The 23,672-nt window shown below is 40.8% G+C and overlaps 1 protein-coding gene and 1 pseudogene across 1 annotated transcript in view; one reads left to right on the top strand and one right to left on the bottom strand.

Moving 5' to 3' along the window:
• The window catches only part of CALY (calcyon neuron specific vesicular protein), a 177,726-nt gene that overhangs the window by 35,819 nt on the left and 118,235 nt on the right, over positions 1 to 23,672 (bottom strand). The gene's annotated exons all lie outside the window — the stretch shown is intronic.
• On the top strand, positions 18,024 to 19,490 carry LOC140524994 (eukaryotic translation initiation factor 3 subunit C pseudogene; annotated as a pseudogene).

The raw sequence follows: 23,672 nt of genomic DNA, 5'->3' as shown, positions 1-23,672 counted from the left end.
TTGTCTTATAGAGAATTCTGTCATATACTTCTCCAGGTTGGTTAAGTATATGATCATTGACTAAATATATGATCATTTGAACAGTAGAAAACCCCACAGGGTTGGGATGGGGACTCTTGTGGAAGAAAAACTTTTGGCTTAAAACTCATGCCTCAGTTGTCATAGAAAACCACACATGTGAGACCATGAGGGTTAAGTGAAGACTTCCCCTGAGAAGAAGATTACATTGTCTGGTATCTGAACTCTTTTTTAAAATTCATTTGACTTTCAAACTTTTATTTGGCTTGAACTCTACTCATTTCAGCTCCTTCCCATCATCATCACTGCCAGATGTTCCCTGTTCATTCAAGGCAAACATAAGTATCTTCCACCTTATAAACAAATCTACAATCCCTATAACCCCTTTTGTATAAGGACCTGACCACAAAAAGACCGGAAAGGAGGACAGATTGCAGTTGTACCTTGATTTATACAATACGTATTCTTAAAATGGTATACTTTGAATTTTGGTAAGATGTAGATAGATGGATAGATAGGTAGATACAGATAGACAGGTAGATAGATATGGAAGGATGGATAGATGGGTAGATAGATATGAATAGATGGATAGGTAGATATTAATAGATGGATAGATAGATATGGATAGATCTGGATAAATGGATAGATAAATAGGTAGATATAGGTAAATATGGATAAATGTATATACATATAGATAGATATGTATGTACACATAGCACAAGGGAAGATTGCAACTTAAAGGAACCCCAATAATGAACCATTTACAAAAAGAAAGATGATGCAAAGTTAGTTGTTTTTTGTTTTGTTTTGTTTTGTCAGTTTCAAAACCAGGATTTGAACCCAGGTTTCCTGGCTCAAAGGGACTGACACAAAGGTGTCAAACAAATAGAGGACATGAAACCATACATAAGCCTCCCCATGGGCCACATACTGACTTGGCAGACCATGTGTTTATATATTTCTTTCTGATTAGCACATCAATACATTACAATCAGATAGGAACCACATTTTCATCTGGCTCAGGCAACACTCAGGAATGCTGTGGGCTGCACACCACCATAGGACTTCTCTGTTCTGTGATACCACCATGGCTCCGACCAGAATCACAACTATGATGCACAGCCCTTTCCATATTGCAGCATAATGAGTGCCATTAAGACAAGCAAAGTCTCTCAACAGCATGACTAAATCAAGGGAACAGAATTCTTATTCCCCAAAGATCTTGTGCAAGCTCATCAAAAGCATAAACACATTTGGTGAGGTGGACAATCTTGCTATTAGCGTTAATGAAAGGGATTTAGCCAGCTCTCAGAGGCACATTACATAAGCAATTTACTGCCATAGAGTAAATAAATGAATTCCCAATGCGTTCAGGCAGACCACAAAACCAAATTGGAGAACCCAGATGAATTCTGTCTTTTCCCTGTCCTTGTGGTTGAAGACCAGTATCATCATCATCATCATCATCATCATCATCATCATCATCATCAATTGCTTATGTTGATAGAGCACCTTATGGTTTACAAAACCTTTTATATACATGATCTCATTGGAGAAGAAACAGTTATGATTGTATCAGTGGAAATGACTCTTAAGATGTGGCATTGCCATCTGCTTTACTATTGCACCCCACAGACCATGAGACCTTTCCATTTGACCTTCAGATGAAACTTCCTGTACGTGTGATGTCCTCCATTAGAATAGGAACTCCTTGAGAACAAAGTCTATCTATGCTTTTTCTATTTGCATCCCCAGTGCTTAGCAGACTGCTTTGCATAAATTTCAAGTTTTCTCTCAACTGGACAAAATATATGACCATAACCCTATGGGAAGTTTGGGTTCAGCCATCAGTGGCACCATCTCTATTGTTATTGTCATTGATCAGTCATGTCTGACTCTTCAAGACCCCATGGCTCATAGCACACCAATACTGTCAATGAGGTTTTTTTGGCAAAGACACTGAAGTGGCTTACTATTTCCTTCTCCAGTGGATTAAGGCTGGGCAGCTAGGTGGTGCAGTGAATAGAGCACCAGTGAAGGAGTCAGGAGGACCCGAGTTTAAAGCTTACCTCAGACACTTGACACTCACTAGCTGTGTGACCTTGGGCAAGTTACTTAACCCCAGTTGCCTCATCCTGGGTCATCTCCAGTCATCCTGATGAATATCTGGTCACTGGATTCAGATGGCTCTGGAGGAGAAGTGAGGCTGGTGACCTGCACAGCCCTACCTCACTCAAAAAAAACAAAGTCAAATGCAAGCCATATCATTACTTCTCTGATGGCATGGTCTTCTTCAGCAACGAAGGATGAACACGCTCAAGGCAAATAGGTTAAGTGACTTGCCCAGGATCACACAGCTGGTGAGTATCTGAGGCTAGTTTGAGCTCAAGTACTCCTGACTCCAGGTCTAGTGCTCTATCCACTGAGCTACCTAGCTGCCATCAACCAGCTCTATAGCATTACAAAAATTCAAAAAAACCTGGATGTTAGGAGTTCTCTGTTCTAGTCCCTTCACTCTTCCAAACCAGCTATGTGACAGTGGTCAAATAACATAACCTCTATGGGTCTCAGTTTCCTCTTCTGACTAGATAGCTCCAAATCTGATGTTAAATAAATGTGGTCCCAGGAAGGAATAGGATTTCTTGTTTAATAGGTTTTTGCCTTAACTCACTGAGGACATGATCACATGTCAAGAGAGAGTTGGGTACATTTTGCCAACAGCAACTGAGAGGGAGTGGAAATCAAATGAGTCAGAGAAGCTGACAGGAAGATGCAAGCTAGTAGATCTTCACTCACAAAGACAGAAAGCAGTTGACCCTGAAATCAATTCAATGTGGCAGAGGAGTCAGAGAACGTGAAAAGTAATAGCCCAGGGCCGGACACCAGAGAGGCACAGGACACTGAATGTGAGGTGAGGGATGGCAGTGGGGTCAGGAAGAAGGGAGTCCACCTGACAGCTGCAGCCTCATGACTGGAACCCAGGAGCAGATAGAGTGAAGAATCTAGATCTTGTCAATAGTTATTGGGATATGTATCCTTTAAGGATGGGGCTTTGACCCTTGCCTTAGCCAAAGAACAGCTGAGAGGCAGCATAGCCTACAGGAAAATATTCATCACTTGGGGGTCAAAATCCCAGGTTTAAATCCCATCTCAACCACTTACTACACTTCTTCCCAAAATTACCTTTGATTCATTGTTTATATAATTATATATATTCACATCTCCCTCATTAAAATACAAGCTTATTGAAAGCAAGGCCTGATGTCTGGTCTATGGCAAGTACCTATGGCTTGTTGAGTGATTGGGAGAGACACTGTGGTATAGTGAATGGAGTCCTGGACTTGAAGACAGAAAGATTTGGGTTCAAATCCTGGCTCAAGTACCAGCTGTGTATCTCTGGCAAGTCACTTAGCCTCTTAGCCTCAGTTTCTTCATTTGTAAAACTAGGAATTGGCTTCAATGGACTCTAAGTATTTCAAGGTTCCTTCCAGTATTAGATCTATGCTTCTGTGACCTCTGTGTGTATTACAAGTCATTTAAGCTTTTTCAGTCTCAGTTTCCTTATCTGTAAGATGAGAATAATGCCTATAACACATCACAGTACTTTTGTGAGGATCAAATGAAAGACTGTCTATAAAGTACTTGGCAAACCTTAAAGGACTATATTTGTGATTGCTTTTCTTAGCAGCCTAGCAAAATGTAGCAGTTATATAGAAAAGCAGCAGGATATCTTAGAAAAAGCATAGGACAGAGTCAGGAGATTTGGGTTTGAATTCTGACCACCATTTGCTAGCTGTTGTTACACTGGGCAAGTACACTGATAAATTTATGCCTCAATTTTCTCATGCATAAAATAGAGACATATATGAGTTCTATAGCTCACAAGGCTTTTATGGTGAAAATACTTTTAAAAACCAAAAATATAATATAAACATGTTTCAATTAAATATTCTATGCTGCAAAGATTAGTATTCCAGAGGCTAGAGCTTAAAGAAATAGATCCAATATCTTGAGGGCCACTGTGAAATGGGGAACCTTGAGCTGAAAACTCAAAGTAAAAAAATAGTTTGGCAAATAGATGTGAGCATCCAGACCTTGGGTATTAGGTCTGGCAGCTAGGCTGAAAAGACTCTCATAAATCTTTGTCTTACCCTTCAGTTCACTCTATTCTCCTTCACAGACTTGTGCTGTCAAGATCAGAAGTGTTGAACACAAGGTTCATGCTTGGAGATCATTGGCTCCAAACTTGGCAAGAAAGACTCACAGAGGGGAAAGGACTCCTCAAGGTCACACCAGTAATGAGCAACAGTCAGGATTCCAACCCAGGTCCTAGGACTCCAGCTTTCTATCCATTGTACCATGATGCTTCTGCCATGCAAATGAATAGACCTTAGGAGGTGCATTTGTCTTTGTATACTCGATGCCTAACACATAGTCAATACTGAGTAGATTCTTATTGATTGATTATTGATAACGGGAATGATTACAGCTGTCCAGAGGTCATAGGGTCACAGAGGCCTAGATGGAAGGATCTAAAGTCCCATCTAATCCCTCTAGTTTCATCCCTTCTTACAGTCCAGGAAACCATGACCCAGGGAGGCCAATGGCTTGCCCACAGATGCACAGACTGTAAGCATCAGAGGCTATTAGACTCACCTCTATAGCTCTATTACTGGAGCCATCTTGTTTCTGTCTAAGGTAGACACTGTTACAAAATGATGAAGACTAACTTTGTCGTGGCACACTACTCCCCTTTCAATATCCTTTGCCTGTGACGTATTTTAAATACCTAGCAACTCTATTTTTTTTCAAAACCTGCTCTGGGGAAGGCATTGAATTTTAGGAAAGAGAAAGACCCTTAGGATAGAATGAGGTTGAAGTTTATCCTAAAGCATTTTCCCAGAAGCATCTGTACTTGAAAAAAAGAGAAAGAGAAAGCCTTAAGCTGAAAAAGTCTAAAGAGGCAGAATTGTAAACATCATTAAGGTAGTGGGAGAGATGGTAGTGGAGTGGTCCCCAAGGGCCCTTGCTAGACAGGCTTCCTGAAATTTCCTCAAAGAATCTGAAATGAACCTTAAAGATCAGCTAATCCAGTCATCCCATTTCATAGACAGAGGAACTGAGGCTCAGAGAGAAGAGGATCTCCAGGTTGTACAGGCAGTCATAGAATCATTTAAGTTATGGTCTTAAAATCCTAGAAACAAGATTTGAGAAGGCCCTTGAGATCACCTAGCTTAGTCTCCCTCATTGAAGAGATGGGACAACTGAGTCCCAAAGACACACAATGACCATTCTGAGGTACACAGGAAGTTCACAACAGAGCAGAATGAAAATTCAGGATGTCTGGTTCGTAGCTTGATTCTTTTTTCCCATTAAATCCACCATGATCTACTTACATAAATCTACCTCTATTTATTTTCCCAGATAAATTTTGTCTTTTCTAACAGAAAGTTTGCAGTTCTTTCCCAAACTAACAGTCCCATATTTTGCCCATATCCATGATCAGGTCCTCTGAATGCTCAGAGAAAAATAAGAAATGTCTATTTTTCTTGAGAGTCTATCATATCCTTTCCCCTTACTAGTAACATTCCCCTCAACATCCATCATCTTCCTTGTTCCCCAAACAAACCATCCCTTCCTGCCTCTTTGATTAAGATCAGAAGCTAAAAAGTTTTTAAAAGAAAGAAATGAATTCCCTGTCCTTTTGCTTCCTCACTTCTGAAGAGATACAATTAGGCAGGTGTTGCTAATAATCTAGCCAGGAACACCATGTTGCTCCTGAGCTACCACATTCTCCTTTAGCTGGGAAGGCAATGCCTCTCCTTCTCTTAGTTCTTCCTTCATTTCCATTGACTCCCAGACTTTTTGAGAGGGCCAACTCCCTGAAAATAGAAGAGAATTGAGAAATATTGGTTATGTTGCCTCCTGAGATACCCGAACTGCAATTGAAGGATCCCTGGACTGGCATGTATCTACAGTTCCTTCTACCTCCAAATGTATGATCTGTAAAAATCAACTCCTATTTTTCCTTTCAAAATCATGTTGGTCAGCCTCTGGCCATTCTTACCTCTTTTAACTGGAGGGGAAACAGGACTGATTTTGTTTGACTGTTCCATACCTCAGTCCTAAGAAAACTTGAGTATCAGGAGTGTCGGGAGTGTCGTTAGCCAGTTTGGACCTCAATGATGGTGGAATACAATGGAGAGAGGGCCAGACTGTCTTCTCAGGAAGGAAGACCTGAGTTGGTGTCCTGCCTCAGCCACATTTGGGCTGGGAAATCCAAGGTCCTAGGCCAGTCATTTAACTTCCCAGTAACTTAGATTACTTACTTAGAATGAAATTGCAGAGGTGATACCAATTCCATTGGTAGAGGAATATAGGAGTTCCCTATACAATGAGATCACTGTTCCAATCCTAAACCACAACAAAATGAAGAGAATACTCTACTAGGTGCTGTGGGAGAAAGAAAAATGGAGGCTGCAAGGTGAGAAGGATGGTAAATTCCATTATATTCAATCAACCTATTAACCATATTCTATGTTCAAAGTACTATTCTAGATATCACAATAATAAGTAATATTGCTCTAATGCCTTGCATACATTATCACATTTGCTCCTTGCTACAACTCTTTGAGGTAGGTAGTAGAAGGCTTATTATTTTCGTTTAATAGATAAGACAGTTCAGGCTTAACAGGTGACTTATTCAAGGCCACACAGCAGGTAAGTCACAGAGCTGGGACCCAAATTTAGGTCTCCAAAATTCTTTCCATTGGTCTATAGCTGCCTCCCACAGGCATGACGTTGAAGAGCTTATATTCTCATTAGAGTGGTAAGATTAGCCTGGATGCATAGAATCCATTTGGGACATAGCAAGAGAAAGCTTTAAGAAAGTAAAGTTGCAGCCAGGTTGGAAGAAGGATTCAGTTTGTTTCTGGCAGGTAGAGCAGTTCAAAAACAGAATGACTGTCTCCAGAGGTGGTGAGTTTCCCATCTCTGTAGGTCTTCAGGCAAGTACAGGTGGCCACTTGTCAGTGATATCATAGATGAGATTGCTATTCAGGTACAGGTTGGACCAGATGGCTTCCGACATCTCTTCCAACTCTCAGATTCTGTGAATAACCTCCGTATCACTGAAAGACTTGAAAGGAGAAAGGATATCCACATCTGAGACACAGCCTGCAGGAAGAATTTAACTCTATAATCTCTGAGATCCTTGCTCTGAGATACTATAATATACAATTATAATACACAATCTATGACATGAACTATTTTCAGGGTTAGTCCTGGCTAAAGCCACCCTTAAAGGGAAACTTTCCAGTTATTGAGAGAAAAAAGATACATGCAAGGAGGATTTCTCTTCACAAAATAAAATGTTGATTTACTTGAGCAAAGTATTGTATCTCTGGAAAGAAGTCTTAGGAGGTACATGGTCATTGTCTTCCCCTAACTTGAAGAGCTGTCATATGACAGAGGGATTAGCTTTATTCTGCTAGGCTTAAGTGGGCAGAACCAGAATCCATGGGTGGAAGTTACAGGGATATGATCATAGTCATTAGGAAGTTGTTGTCAAGAATTAAGAAGGGCTGTTAGGTAAACAAGTTTTCCATTCCTAGACATCTTCAAGTTGGATGTCTCTTAGTGGGTGTTAAAGAAAATGTTCCTATTCAGACACTAAGTAGACTAGCTGGCTTCTGAAGTCTTTTCCAGCTCTGAGTGTCTGTGACTGAGGGCAGGGAGTATTTCATTTTTGTCTTTTTATCTCCCTGGTGCCTAGCACAGTGTTGTGCTTGCTGAAATAGTACAGTTTAGTAGGCTATAGGTTGAACTTATTATAAACTCAAAAGGAAAAGTATATACAATGGAGATTTGTGATTTCATGTAAAATCTCTTCTGTTATATATGCATATATTATATATTATATAAATGACCATTTTATTTGATGTTTCTTAATAAAAATTTAAAAATTCTTGTTGATTGATTGCAGATGGCTTTAAATGCCAAACCAAGGAGTTTGAAATTGAATCTGCTAGTGGCAAGGAGTCACGGGAGGTTCTGGGCTCATTTGTCATAATGAACCATCATCCATTCTCCCTGGTCTCATTATGGCCAATGTTTACCGGTCTCCTGACCAGGGTTTAGATGCAGTTTGTGATATCTTGGAACATAGTAATGTTAATTGGTCTTTTCAGTAATTACTTTTAGAAAGAAGGGTGTTTTACTGCTCCTGATTTTCACCACCATGGTCCTTGTTGGTTTAAAGCAGAAAGGGAGAGAATGGATGATTTTCATACTTTAGGACTGTTGCCTGAGGAATGAGAGATAAGTAATTGGAGATCAAGGAGAGGCAAGAACCCTGGAGATCACTGCTATAATCTGCTTTTCAACAAGACAGCCTTGCTTTGAGAGTTGGGGGTGGAAGTGGGGGATGGTGTTGCATTCCTCTGCTGGGCCGGGAAGAAGAGGGATGATGAGCTAAAAAGTTCACCCCCTAAAACATGGAGGTATTTCATGGGGCTTTCATCAGATGTGTCTCCTGATTTCAGAATTTAGCATCTATGTGGGTACATGCTTCTGAGTCCATAGAATCCCAAATCTCTACCTTGAAGACATCACAGTAGTCACCTAGTTCAACCACTACAGAAACCTGCTTTACATAAATTCACATTATGCAAATTCATCTGGAGAGTGGTGACAGGGGTGGTAGCAGCAGCAGTGGAGGTACAACTCAGAAGGCCTCCTTGGAAGCAACGGCCAACCTGGAGGGGGTGGGATGGAGTCTGCCAGGGGAGGGAGAGATCTGAAGAATGGTCCACTTACATCTAAGTGAGAACTGTATACTTCCAAATAAACAGCTGGGTGGTGTAGTGGAGAGAGTGATTCAGTCAGGAAGACCTGAATTCAAATCCTGCCTCAGAAACTTACTAACTATGCAACCCTGAGCAAGTCACTTAACTTTTGTCTCAGTGTCCCCATCTATAAAATGTAGGTAATAACAGCACCTATCTCCAAGGTTGTTGTGATGATCAGATGAGATACTAATAAAGTGTCTGCAAACTTCAAAGTGCCATTGAAATACTGGCGATTGTTATTCTTAAATAATGCTAAAGGAGATATATTTAGCCTGGAGAAGAAAATACTTTGGAACGACGTGATAGATGTCTTCAGCTATCTGAAGGGCTGTCCCGTGAAAGACAGATTAGGTTTATTTTACTTAGCATCAAAGGTAAAGCTATAGAAAGGTGGAATTAGTTTAAGCTTAAGGAAAGCTTCCTAAGACAAATGCAATCATTTTGAAGCCCTGTACTCTTATTTTGAATGACTGACTGACTGAATGAATGAATGAATTAATGAAAGAGTATTTATTAAGCGCTTACTATATGCCAAACTCTTCCTAAGTGCTAGGAATACAAAAACAAAGGGAAAGTGAGATTCTGCCCTCAAGGAGCTTACTAAGTGGAGAGAGCATGAAAGCAAAGCCTTGAAGGAAATTAGGAATTCTTAACAGGCCCCCAGCTCAGTGTTTTAATAATAATTAATATAATAATGACTAACATTTCTATATCACTCGCTATGTGCCAGACACGTTGATAAGTACTTCACAATGATCATTATTAGGGAATTTACACTTTGGACATAAGACGTGCTTAATAACATTTGCTGAATGAATTGACACTGTCCCCAAAGACAAGGAACTGCCACGTGAAGCAGTGAGATCCTCCTCTCTGAAGGTCTTCCAAGTTCTCCTGGTCAGAAGTCGTGACTATGAGTAGGACTATAGAATGTTAGACCGAGTAGGATCTCTAGGGAGCATCTAATCTAACCCTTCATTTCAATAGAGAAGAAAGGTAAAGCCCAGAAAAGTCCAATGACTTGACCAATTACCTTGTCCAGACAGTAAGTAATAGGATAAACGATGTAGCGGAAAGAACATGGGATTTAGAGTTAGAAGATATGGGTTTGAGTCCTAGCTCTGATGCTTACCTACACCTGTGACTTTGGGCAAATCACTTTGGGCCTCTGTTTCTTCATCTGCACGATAGGGAATTAGACCAGAGGACCTCAAAAGTCTCTTCCATTTCTAAGCCTATGATCCTGTGAAAACAATCAAACCAATGCTTTGCTCTTTCCATTATATCATATAGCAGAAGGATTCCTGCTCTGATATGGGTTGGACTAGTTGACCTCTGAAGGCCCTGCTAACTCAGCTAGATGAGCTTCTCTGATTCTCTGATAGCTTGAACCTGCGGAAGTCAGGCACTCTGTGGTCTGCCAAAGAAAGAGCCATGGTCAGATGACCCTGGAATTTGCATAAAGAACAGTGGAAATTGGGCATAGGGCTTTCAGGCAGTTCCTTGTTGGAAGGTATTTGTCAGGATGACCTTTAACTAGTGACTAGTGTGATGTTCCAAAATGAAAAAAAATGCAATTTGAGTATTGGGGGAAGGAGAAGGATGCAGGGAGGTGAGTAAGGACAAGGGAAAGGAGGATCGTGTTGTTCTAACCACATATTGTCTCTCTGTCTCTGTCTCCGTCTGTCTCTGTCTGTCTCCCTGTTTTTTTTTCTCTCTCTTTTCTTCTCTCATCTGAGAACTGTACCCACACATACATTACAAGAGGGAGTATAGAAGAGGGGGCAGCTATATCAGTCTTGAACAGCAGCTCAGAAAGCCTCCAGCCTGCGACAGAATCCCTGGGAATCCAAATTCTATCAACCACTCATCAGCTTGCCCAGCATGGATGATAATGGATGCCAAGCAAGTGATAGAGAATGCTGATCTCATTTGCTTTAGTTCTGGGGGCATTGTGGAACCTGAGTTCAAAAAGAAAATGTGGAGAGATGGTTAATAGACTACATCCAACTGACAAAGATCATTACTTTGTTCAATAATCATTTATCAATTATCTACTATGTGCAATGCACTTTGCTAAATCCTAGAGAAAACATTAAAAATTATGACACCGTTCTTGCCCTCAAAGAGCTTATCATCAAGGGGGTTGAACTTTTCCAGGGAATAGGTCTTAATATATGTGAGACGGATATCTTTCACAGTTCAGTGAAACCTATGAACCCCTTCTCAGAATGATGTTTTTAAGGGCATAAAACAAACTACATAGGATTATGAAGGAAACCAATTATAAAGAAAATAAAGATGATTTTCCCATTCAAATTCATAGACCCCCTGAAATCTCCCCATGGTCCTCAGATTAAGAAACCCTGGTATATGAAGCCTCCCATCTCTAACAATATCTGAATCTCTAAGTGTGTGAAGGGGGGAGAGGAAAAGAAGACAGGTATAAAAATAAATACAATACAAATTAGGAAAGAACAACAAAAAATGAGGGGATGGAGATCAAATGGAGGAAAAATCACTTCCAGCTTAGGGGTGGTATTGGGGTGAGGGGTGGTCAATTCCACCTCGGCAGGATATGAGAGGAAGTCATATGGCACAAGGTTGAAAATGGAGAATTGTGTCCTCCTCCCTTTTCAGGACTATGGGTGTGGCATATTGCATGTACTATAAGACACAGTTTGATGGCTTTGCTAAATCTCCCCCCCCCCTTTCTTTTTCCAATCTCTATTATAAAGTTAGATAGCTCAGTAGAGAGCAAGGAGGGATATATTTGTGAAAAACAAATCAATAAAAAAATGACATAAAAGGAAAGGTATGGTGGGATTCCAAACTGACAAAGATAAAAGATGGAAGCAGTCACAGTTAATAGACCTGTGGGAAGACATGCACAGTGACATACGGTGCTATGAATGGCTCTCATCTGATCTGGAAAACAATTGGAAATTATGGGAAGTAAGTCACTAAGCTGTTACTTGTCACTCAGCCATCCTTTCAATGAGCATACACCCATGGAAGTCAAGGCAGAAATGAAGGTCTCACATGTGCCTTAAGAGTCACAGCAACGTGTCTTATGATAGCAAAAAATGGAGGAAAATGTGGCTGAACAGTATTTGTGGAACAGCTCAACAAACTGTGGAAGGAGAATGTGATGGATGAGCTCATCTGCTCCTAGGAGTTTAATAAACATTATGCAGCTGCTTCCCAGATTTATATATCCAGCTCTAGTCTCTCATCTGAGCTCCTGTTCCCCATAGCCAACTAACTACCCATTGAATATTTCAGACTGGACATACTGAGGCATCTCAAACTCAACAAATCTTAAACAAAACTCATCATCTTTCCCTGGACACACCCATTTAAAACTTCTCTTTTATAACAAGAGGCAGCATGGTACAATAGGGAAAAAATCCCAAAGGATTGGAGTCAATGGATTTGTTCAAATCCAGGTCCTGTCACTTTTTAGTTGTATGACCCTGGGAAAATTATTTTACCTGTAATTTTACACCTGCAAAATGAGGGCATTTGACTAGAGAGATTCCTTCAACTCTAAATCTAGAATGCTACAATTCTTTGGCCAAACCATTATCAATCCCTTCCATTATCACTCACTCACAATCTTGGTATTATTCTTAATACTCCAATCTCACTCATCTCACCTCATCCACTCAATTGTCAGATCTTGTGGTTTTTATCTCCATATCTCAATCAGCTATGCTCTTCTCTCCACTCCTCTGGACCATTATAACGCTCTCTTAATTGGTCTCTGGGTTTCTCTCCCTACTCTAACCTATTTGCATAGCCACCAAAAGGATTTTTTCAAAGTATGGACCTGAACTTGTTACTCCCCAATTTAATAAATCCCAGTGTTTCTTCCTTACTACCTCTAGTATCAGATAAACTCGTCTTACATTTAAATTTCTTTATAATCTGGCTTCTTCCTATATCTTCAAACTCCTTACATATTACTCCCTTCCACATACTCTATAGCTCAGTCACACTGACCTATTTTCTGGTCTTCATACATGATGCCTCATTTTCCATCATTGCCTTTGCCCTGTCTGTCCTCATTTCCAGAATGCTTTCCCTCCTCACCTTTATCCTTTGGAGTCTCCAGTTTCGTTCAAGACTCAGCTGAAATCCTGCTATCTTCAGGAGGCTTTCCCTGGTCTCCTCAACTGTTAATTCCTCCCCATCTAAGGTTCCCTTGTATCTGCTTTGAAGGTGTACTACACAAACAAAGGTGGCACTAGTGCATCGAGGGCTGGACTTGGAGTCAGGAAGTCTAACAGGAAGCTTAGTAAGACTTGTTCAAACTGATTCAGAGTAAAATAAGAAGGGCCAAAGGGACAGTATACCCAATGGACATGATAATTGTAAAGGAAGGCACCAGTAAGAGACAGCAGGAGTCAATTGAACACAATTACCAACATTGATGCTATACAACTGATGTCAAAACCTCTTGACAGTGAGGTGGTGGGCTCTGGGAACAGAATGAGGCATAGCATTGTCTAACTACACAACGGGTCCATTTGTTTGGCTGACCTGTACTTTATTACAAGGAAGGGTTATATTGGGAGGAAGTCGTAGTGATATAAAAACAAAAAAATCAATAAAAAATTTATTTTGGACCAATTGGCAATTGTTCTATAATTTATAGTGTAGGAGAGGTGCTGAATAAATACATAAATCAATGTATGACTGGACAGATAAAGATAGATGATGGATAGATAGGCAGATACATAGATACACAGAAGGATGATAGATGGATAGATACATAGATGGATGATAAATGGATGGATGGATAGATAGATAGGATGATATCAGATGGGGCTGTGGAGATGGAAGAGCAGGGGATGGCAGACCTTGGTGCCTAGAAGAGTTAGAAGTTTGGTTTCTATTTAGTAGGCAGTAGGGAACAATCGAAGAGATTTAAGCTGTGGGAGGATGTGAACAGACAAATTGCATTAGGAAGATTAATCTGGCACTAGGGATGGAGAATGGATTGAAGTGGGGACCGACTGGGCCTGTTAGTAGGCTATTAAAATGCAAAAACCTTGGGGAGGTATTAAACCCTTATCAGTTAACACCTTAGCTGGGATTAGCTGGCAGCTCGCCAAGATGAAGACCCTGCCCGAGGATAACTTTTGTTAAGATTCTTGGCATCAGTGGCAGACAGAATTAGGCAGGCTCTCCTCATACAAAGAAGTTAAATGCAGACATTGGGACTCCTGGGAGCTTACATATTGAACAGTATGAAAACTGTCATACAGAGAAAATCCAAGGCTGCTCTGAACTAAATTTCTCTCTGAAAGTTTGGCCCTCCATGGCAGCCTAAGTCCTAGAAGCTGCAGTTAGATTACAGCTCATTGGAAAGGGCACTGGCCTTGGAGGAAGGAACATGGGTAAAAATATCACCTCAGACATCTAACAACTGCACTACCTAGGCCAAGTCACTCAACTTCCCTAGGCCTCAGTTTCCTCTCCTGCAACATGAAGGTCTTGGTTGACCTCTGGAGTTTCACATTAGTATTAATATCTATGAACCTGGAAGCCAGAGAGTAGGATTTTTGCAGATCTGCCAGGAGGGCGGGAAGGTTTCGTTTGAGGGTCCTGTACACTCAATCAACGGTCATGTATTGTTATTTATTAAATGCACTGAGTAAAGTATTGGGTTTACAAAGAAACAAAAGCAGCCCCTTTCCTCAAGACCCTTATATTTTAATAGGTAAAACACCATGTAAATAAGTGCAGAGAAGGTAGACGCGAAGTTAATGCTTTACTTTCTTCAGAAATGGAATTGCAAATAGGATCATCAGAGACTCAAGATTGTTCGACAAGGTAGAGGGAATAGAGAGTGGAAACAAGGTCTGGAGAAGGGATCCTAGGGCATAGATGTAGAGTTTACAGGTCTCTAGATGATCATTGATCCTAACCACTTAATTGTATAGACGAGGAAACTGAGGCTCAGAGAGATAAAGCATAAATTCGAACAAGTGCTAGATGACAAAGTTAGAATTTAAACCCTCTTCTGACTCCAAAGTCAATGTTCTTTTGGCTATACTGCCTAAAAAATTTGGCTTGTTCTGCAAATCTCAGGTGAACAGACCTAGAATTAAAGAGTAGAAATTACAGGGACTCAGATTTTAACTTGGCATGAGGAAAATGATCATCACAATGACTACAGTCCAAATATATATGCTGAAATATACACTTGTGTATGTGTGTGTTCATACATACAACACACACAAATATATAATAGCTAGCATTTGTATAGGCTTTCAGGTTTGTTAAGCACATAAAAATGTTATCTCATTTGATTCTCACAATGACATATGAAGTAGGTACTATCTCCATTTTTCAGACAAAAAAACTGAGGCTGAGAGGTTCAGTGACTTATCCAGAAGCACCCAGAGCTAGTTACTGTCTGAGGCAAGTCTATAGACACATACATATAAACACATATACATGTGTATAAATGTATGTGTATATATCTATATCTATCAATACATAACTACATCTCTATATCTCTATCCATGTACACACACACACACACAAACACACACACATATACACACACACATTCCCCTGTCAGCAGATGTCTTTGAGTAGGGGTTGGATGATCCCTTGATGACCACTTACAAGGATGTCAAATATGCAATCCTTGATATATAGGTAAAAAAGGACTCTGATGACTTCTGAGATTCTTTTAAATTCATCAATTCCATGATATTGTGAGCATTACAAACTTAAAAGAAGCAGGGGAGCTTTTAAGGAGTGATGTGACACTATTCATGGAACAGGAGAGAGAGGTGGTATCAACTTGTCTCCTTTGGGAACCAGGAGAGGATGGGAGATGATTTAGCCCAGAAAAGGCTGTCGCTCTGTAAATCTTTATGAAGCTGTGATCCTCCAGCACTTTGCATGAGTGGGCTCATGCAAAAGGTGAATTTAAACATGTTAACAATCCAATTCTATCTTTGATCTGAAAAAATGGGTGAGATGTCTTCCTTATTCTATAGTCCAGAAGCAAGAGAATGAACTAATTAAAAGAGGGAGGAAAAGTCATGCAAATGCAAGTCATTCTTGCAGGTTCCTGGGGTCCTCTCTGTAGCTGAGGATAGTGCTGGACAAAGAACTAAGCTATTTTCTGGTTAGATCAAAATGGAAAGAAGCAATGAGACCATGCATTCTTTAATGACAATGTCTTCTTTTCTTCTTTCTTCTCAAAGCAAAGAGTAAATCCAATGCTGGCCCCGGGATAACAAGTAAGTCCAGTCTAACAAATAGAGAAGTATCCAACCACCTTTTACATTTAACTAGGAATCTCATCATTAGCAATGTGTTCTCCATTCTCAAAGGATCTTGAACTCCCAAAGGGTTTCCTGATTAATTGAAGATGTCAAGAGGTCTTACTGGGATTAGGAATTAGCTCAGTTTATCTTTATACTGTTTCAAGAATCATCTTTGTTTATTATCTTTTAATTTTTTTCAATTAACAAAAATCTATTTTCTTTCTTACTTTTAGAAAAAGAAAAACAAATCCCTTGCAACAAATACGCATAGTTAAACAAGACAAATTCCTACATAGGCTATGTCCAAAGACATGTCTCTTCAGAATGGATCACAGGAATAGAGCTCAGCTGGATTGAAGGGAGGTGGCAGGAATATAATCAGGATCACAAAACAGGAGACTAAAGAGAAATGGATTTGAACTCAGGTCTTCCTGACTCCAAGTCTTAATGGTAATTTAAATGGGAAGATCTTTTTCATTCATTAATAGGTCCATGTGACCCAAAGAGGTCACATGGAAGTCTGAGTCATGTGGAGCCTGTGGTGGGAGGAGTTTGCTGAATGGGTGGAACAGGAAGGGTGGAACAGGAAGAGGAGGAGCTAGAGAAGAACTGAAGGGAAATTGGTCAGAAAGCAGTTGAGCTAGCAAGGATGCAGACAAGCAGGCAGCTGGCTAGCAGGAGTGAAAGAGCTTGTTTGTGATTTGTTTAATGGAGCTGGTTTGTGGGAAGCGTAGCAGGGGGAAGGCTTGGGGATGATGTTGTTTTCTGCATTGTTATTGTGTACAGATTTTTGTTATTATGAAGGATTTAGCTTTCTGGTGTCTGAATAAATGTTTTGGTTCTGTCTTCCATGTGGAGAGTATGTTCAATTTCACAATTCAGAATCACACTGGGATATTCATGGCTGCTATAGGTAGTGTTAATGTCACATTGGTGCTACACAAGTCCAGGTCACTCTCTATTTAATGTGCTATCCTGCCTCTCAGAGCCCAGTGAAAGTGCTGAAACAAGTCCAGCCTGTTCCATGAAGGAGATCGTACTCAGCCTATTCCCTGGTCTGGGAATAAGGGGTATGCCCTCTACTGGCCTTCCTCCCTGCCCCAGTGCTCAGTGCTACTATTCAGGGCAAGATGGTAATACTTGTCCCATTGATGTTCACAGAGAGCCAAACATGAGGTACCCTTGGGATTGGAGTTTCATGTACCCAATTCCTGTAATATGCCACTGACCAAATGAATAATCCATCCTTTCCCCTAATTTACCTTGCCCCTGATAAGACAATGCCAATATTCATTGAATCCAAACTAAAAGACAAGTATAATGGGGAATCTCTCACCTCTGAACAGATCAAACATAGAGGACACCTTTACAAAGAATAAAGTTATTTCTCAGACCCTAGAAGATCAAAATATTTTACTTCAGTCAACTACAGTGAAGAGTTAAACATTCAGAGCCATTTCCTTAGCTAGAGACAAAACCATTTTGCTCTTCAGTTCCCATAACATACAATGACACCCAACTAATTAATTTCCACCCAAAGGTCAAATGGGTAAGAAACAGACAGGCTTTTGAATGACAGAAAGATGGCTTGAGAAGCAAGCTGCTGACATTGAGGTTGGTGTTCTGTGGCTGTTGGGGTGGAGGTGGAAGGAATGATGTCACTTTTATGGCAAAGAATGATGAGGGACCTCAAAGACTCAAAGAAGTGTGCCGAATTTAATTTAAAAGTAATTTATCAAGGGCCTTCTGCATCCTGGGCTATAATTGCAATGTAGATACAAAGACAAAAACAAAATGATCCCTACCCTCAAGAAATTTATAATCAAAATGGAGATGTGTCAGACATGTTTTGACTGAATCAATGGACATTTTGTTTGCAAATCCCAATTTCTTTGTTGGAGAGAATATCCTGGAAAAGAGTAAGAACCTATGTGACTTTGAGGAACCACTGTCATGTTCGTGGTTGTATCCTAACTCTGAAGGAAAGGATGGATGAAAACTTTACCAAGATAATGCCAAACACAGAGCCTCATTCCCAAGAGTATGTGGAGCATCTCAAGAATGATGTTTATGCCCTCACTGACCATATTCAGGCCACATTCAGGAAAAAAGAACAACCAAGGATATCTGACATCTTTACCTTGATCATGTGCTCCATATTTGCTACAAGTTTCACCATAAGACCTAGCAGGAGTAGCTTGCTCCTCCTGAAGGATCCTCAATGTCAGAGCAAGACCAGACTGAAGATCAGGGGGAGGATTCAGTTGTGCTGATGGGAGAGGCTATTATAAGTACATATATGTCAACAATTGGACAAACTGAATTCAGATAAGTACAGTCTTCTGCCACATCTACCATCATGCCCTTCCCTCTTGCTGGTACCAGGTCCAGGACCTTATGCTCATGAGCCACCTGCAGGGTAACATTTGGCATATATATTCTTCTGTCCTTTATAACCTTTCCATGGTGCAGTTGGGCATCTGTGCCTTCACATCTCAGGCATTCAGTCTAGTGGCCATGCTTAAGGAGCATTTAGGGCAGGAGAAGGTGGTGTAGTGACACCCTTCCATTTGCATATCAATCTGAAGTTGCTTGAATGCATTTATCTGATATCTACCATACTTCTGAAGACCTATGGCAACCCATGAAAGTGATGCCTAGAGGTACATGATCAGCAAACAGCGCCACCAACAAGTTCAGTAGGCAAGTGGCAACCCTTATTCCATCTATGAGTGAGCATACTACTTCTGAAGCCATTAATATGAGTGACTGGAAGAACAATAAAGTCACAGCTTTATTATTAAGGAGAAGATGAATGGGAAAGTCTGCGATTTGTTCTCTGAGACCAACAAAGTCCTTTCCAGGCTAGTTAGAAAGATCCAGGAAGAGTCATTACATACCTACTTTCTCACCTACAGTAGTGTCTATGACTCCACTAATATGGAGGTATTATCTGATATGTTCCAGCTGGGTCTACCCACTGTTCACTCCATAATCAGCAAAATTATCACCAGTAAGGAGTTTATGGCCTCTCTGGACCAGCCAGCATAAATAGTGATGATACACAACACGGAATCCACATCCCAGGAGAACCTGGTTCTGCCCCTGGCAGCAAAGTTGAGTAACTTGTAGAAAACAATGATCATGTCTTCGACCATATGCAGCAAACCAGTGGAGGCTATTTTAGAGACCAGAGGCATGGCTACCCAAAAACTGAGGGAGACTACATTTGTCAAGGAAGCTACCACCAGCAGCAGTCACAGACTTCCTACTGACATCTTCAGGGTCTGCAACCCCTGAAATAGAACATTCATCCAGAGTAATTAAAAGGCTACACAGTGTTGACATTTTTAAAAAGAATGTACAGGAAGCAGTCATAGAATATCTGTGTGCACTTCAAAGTTCACATAGAGAATCATCTCAGATAGAGTATGCTGCTCATATTCATAAAGACTGGGCTTTTGATAGCCAGGTAAGTGACTCAGTGGTTAGAGGGCTGGGATCACCTTCCTGAGTTCTAATCTGGCTTCTGACACTGACTAGCTGGGTAACCTTGGGCAAGTCACTTAACCCTGTTTGCCTCAGTTTCTTTATCTGTAAAATGAAATGGAGGAAGAAATGGCAAACCACTCCAATGCCTTTTCCAAGAAAACCCCAAATGAAGTCACAAAGAGTCAGCATGACTGAAACAACTTAACAATTGCTTTGACTATCTCTAGGAGAGGATATGTGAGTTGATTGGTTTTCCTACTGCCAGAAAGGACTAACAATTTGAGAGCATGGCATATGATGACTAAGGGTCAGGGAAGGGGTAGAATAGAGAGGTTCATGGGGAGGGAAAAGTAATGGGAGATAGAGTAGATGACTATGATTAAAAGTATGTTGGGAGAGCTGGTCCTACCAAGAATATGAACAAAAAAGAAAACCTCCCTTGAGTAACCTCGGAATAGAAGCCCTTCACTAGGGAGAGAGCAGTATTGGGGCTCTTTTGCTGGCTGACCTACACCTAACACAATGCCTGACACATAGCAGGCATTTGTTGATTGGATGACTGAGTTTATCTGCACTATCCAGTGGCCTTATCATATGTTTTTAAAATCATAAATTATTAAAATTGCAAGGAGTTTTCGAGATCAGAGAGTTTCTTAGGTTAAAATCATCCCAGAGGAGTGACATTATTTTATCCTAAGTCACCTGATGAGCAGATGATTTTAGCTTTCTGCCAGTGAGTGCCATTTCATGAAACAAAGAAAAATCTTTCTTCATTTAAACCAAAACTGTAGCATATGGATACAACACATTCTAATGATCATGTTGTCATCAAGTATCAGAGTGGGGAAGACCCTACGAGATCAGTAGTCTGGCTTCCTCATTTGACAGATGAATTCACTATTTAGGGTAATTCCTGAACAGGCACTCTCCTCATGTCCCTGGACTTTCATCAGGTCAGTGTGTGTGTGTGTGTGTGTGTGTGTCTGTGTGTGTCTGTGTCTGTGTCTTTGTATCTGTATGTGTGTGTGTCTGTGTGTGTCTGTGTCTGTGTCTGCATCTATGTCTGTGTGTGCATTCACACCATATGTTTCTGTGTGTGTGTATGTGTCCTTCAAGGGCAGTAGTTACATTTCAACTGATGAATCTCGTTTGTGTTATTACACCACCCAGATCACCTGGCACCCTCTCTGCCTGTGAGTTTTAAACATTAAGTATCTGCCATATGTTACTGCTTTTTGCAGGAATCCCTGGATTGTCATTCTCTGTTTTTGCTGGAACAACACGTGGTATTCAGCAGATCCACTGTGATAAGCTTCATTTCACAAACCTTGTGTCCCTTCTTGGGGAAAGGACATAATAGTGATGGTAGAGAAAAGAGGAGAGTCGAGGAATAGGGGTACTTTTGATTCTAGAAAGGTATGGTGTTGGGAAAAGAACATAAGCCTGGGAGCTGAGTCATAGAAATTCTAGACTCTTCTCTGCCTCTGACTCCTGAGAGTGACCTTGAGCCAGTGACTTTACCCCCCTAAGCCTCCATTTCCTTATTTGTAGACAAAGTGAATTAGCCTAGCTGACCTCTAAGGGCCCTAATATTCCTAACTCTAATATTCTAGAACCATTCAATCAACAAACATTTCTTAAGCACCTACTAAGTAAAAGGTACATGCTAGTTGCTGATAATACAAGACAGAACAGTCTCTGCCCTCATGGAGTTTACAATTCTATGGGGAAGGACAAGTCATGACCCAGTATTTGAGGGAAGAATCTGAAAGAGGATTCATGTAGAAGTTGATGCTTGAGCTGAATCTAAGAGATTAGAAGTGGAGATGAGGAGGGAGTGCATTCTAGGCAGGGGTACATAGAGAGGAGAGGGCAGGGTCCTGGGGAAGGAAAACTAAGAAGGCCAGTGTGACTGGACCATTGGGTGCATTAAAAGTGATAGTATATAAGGAATCTGGAAGACCTGGTTCAAATCCTTCCTCAGGACACTTAGTACGTGACTTTGGGTAAATTGGTTAACTTCTCTGGAACTCAATTTCCTCGTTTATAAAATTAGAATAATAGCACCTATCTCATAGGTTTGCTATGAAGCATAAAAATGCTTTGCAAACCTTAAAGTGCTAGGTACAATTACTGTCATTAGTAATATGTCTGGACAAATGAGATAGAGCCCAGGATGAAGTGAAAAGGATGATGGGTGAGAATCATGAAATTTTTAGAAAAACTGAGTATTGAAAGTCTACACAGAAATGAAGATCAATACTGGTCATAGAGACATCAGTTGAGAAAGTTTTAGGGCTGGGGCATTGTAGCTGAGCTGACTTGCAAGCTCTGTCACCCACAAAGGGGAAATTCATTCAAGAAAATTTTGTAAGTAAAATTCAAGACAACCATAGAGGGAGGGGCTGTGCATCTACAGGAGAAGTAGTTTAAATGTAGAACCAAAGGACAGATGTAGGGCCCAGACACAAAGGGCATCACTTGGCTCAGTGACCACCAAGGGATCTGAGATCCAGAACCAAGGGATCTCAAGTCTAGAATTCTGGTATTAGTAAGTATTGCAGAAGTAGGAGGGAATTAGGAAAAGGAACTAGAAATTATTATAAAATTCTGAACTTACTGTATTCTTTTCTACACTAATTAAACTATGTGCCACTTGGAAGCCTTACTTGCAGGGAGTACTGGAGATGGTTGTTAAACATTTACCAGCAAACCTCTACTTTCATAAATCTGAAACAAACACAGTAGAGAAAGTACATCAAAAGAGAACTGATGCTAATCTGTTGGAGAAAATCCTGATCTCTGGAGCACTGAGGATGGAAAGTTACCCAGAGTCCATCAGCACCTGGGAGTTTGCCCAGGAAACAATGATTTCATATGTCAGGACCAGGAAAAAGGCCAGTCTGGCTGGATTGATGTAGGGATGCCCTGGGATGGAAGACCCCAGTCAGGACAGGACTTGGCTTTAGCTGCAACAGAACTACCATCTTCACATCAGATGTTCACAGCTGAGATATCCCAGGAAACTTCTTAGCTACCAGTCCTACCCGGGAATAGTCAAATGAGGTCTCGATCAGAAAAAGATGATGATGTTGGTGATTTCATCCTCCCTCAAAGCACACTAAGCCTCAGTGAGAAAGGCTTCATCATGCCCTGCTGGCACTTAGCAGACTTCCACTCTGGAGACCCAGATGCTCTGCCCAGCTGGTTCTCCTGGCAGAGGTTGGGTGTCTCCCTTTGAGTCGGTGCCTCAGGCGTTAATCTGAGAGGGAGTTTTTTGTATTCCCAGGAGAGCAGGGACTCCTGGTGGTACCCTCTATAGATGGCTTCTTTCAGTTGTGCAGGGAACTGATCAGGACACTGACGGTAGCTTGCAGCCTGGGATTGGTCTGATTAGCCTCATGTCAGAGAATGAGAACCTGAAGTGCCCAGTCTAGGGGAACAAGTAAAAACCGGGTAAAGGAAATGTAAACACCCTGAACAGAAAAGGGAAAACTGAGCCAGGAGTCTAACAGATGGGAACTGCCCTTGGATAAGCTTTAAATCCAGAGACTAAGTTCTTATAAGAGAAGAGAACTCTGAGTTTGACATCTGAGGACCTGGGTTCAACACTCTGCTTTTACCATATATGGAACCATTTATCTTCCCAGGGCCTCAGTTTCCTCACCTGCATAATGAAAGATTGGATTTGGTGATCCATAAAGTTCTTTCTAGTTCCCAATCTGGGACTCTATATCATAAAAAAGAGAAGCAAAGAAGTAAGTAGAAGCTAAGCTGCATCTGGCTTCTTACAGCTCAGCAACTGCTGGTCCAAGTGGCCTGGTCTTTACCTGTCCTGGCTTCTACTAGGCCATGCCTTAAAATAGATATTAATTACTCCAGCCCTAGATGCAATTAAACTGCTAAACAGAGTGGCCCTGAGCCTCTATCATTTTAATCCTGTGACCTTTGGTTTAGGGCATAATTAAGTCAAATGTCCAAAGAAATTATTTCATTATATTGTCAGATAAGTCTCTTA

Source organism: Notamacropus eugenii, chromosome 1 (assembly GCF_028372415.1).
Source record: "Notamacropus eugenii isolate mMacEug1 chromosome 1, mMacEug1.pri_v2, whole genome shotgun sequence".
In the NCBI taxonomy this organism is placed as follows: domain Eukaryota; kingdom Metazoa; phylum Chordata; class Mammalia; order Diprotodontia; family Macropodidae; genus Notamacropus; species Notamacropus eugenii.
The sequence above is the reverse complement of the archived record's forward strand: the minus strand, read 5'-3'. Positions and strand labels throughout refer to the sequence as shown.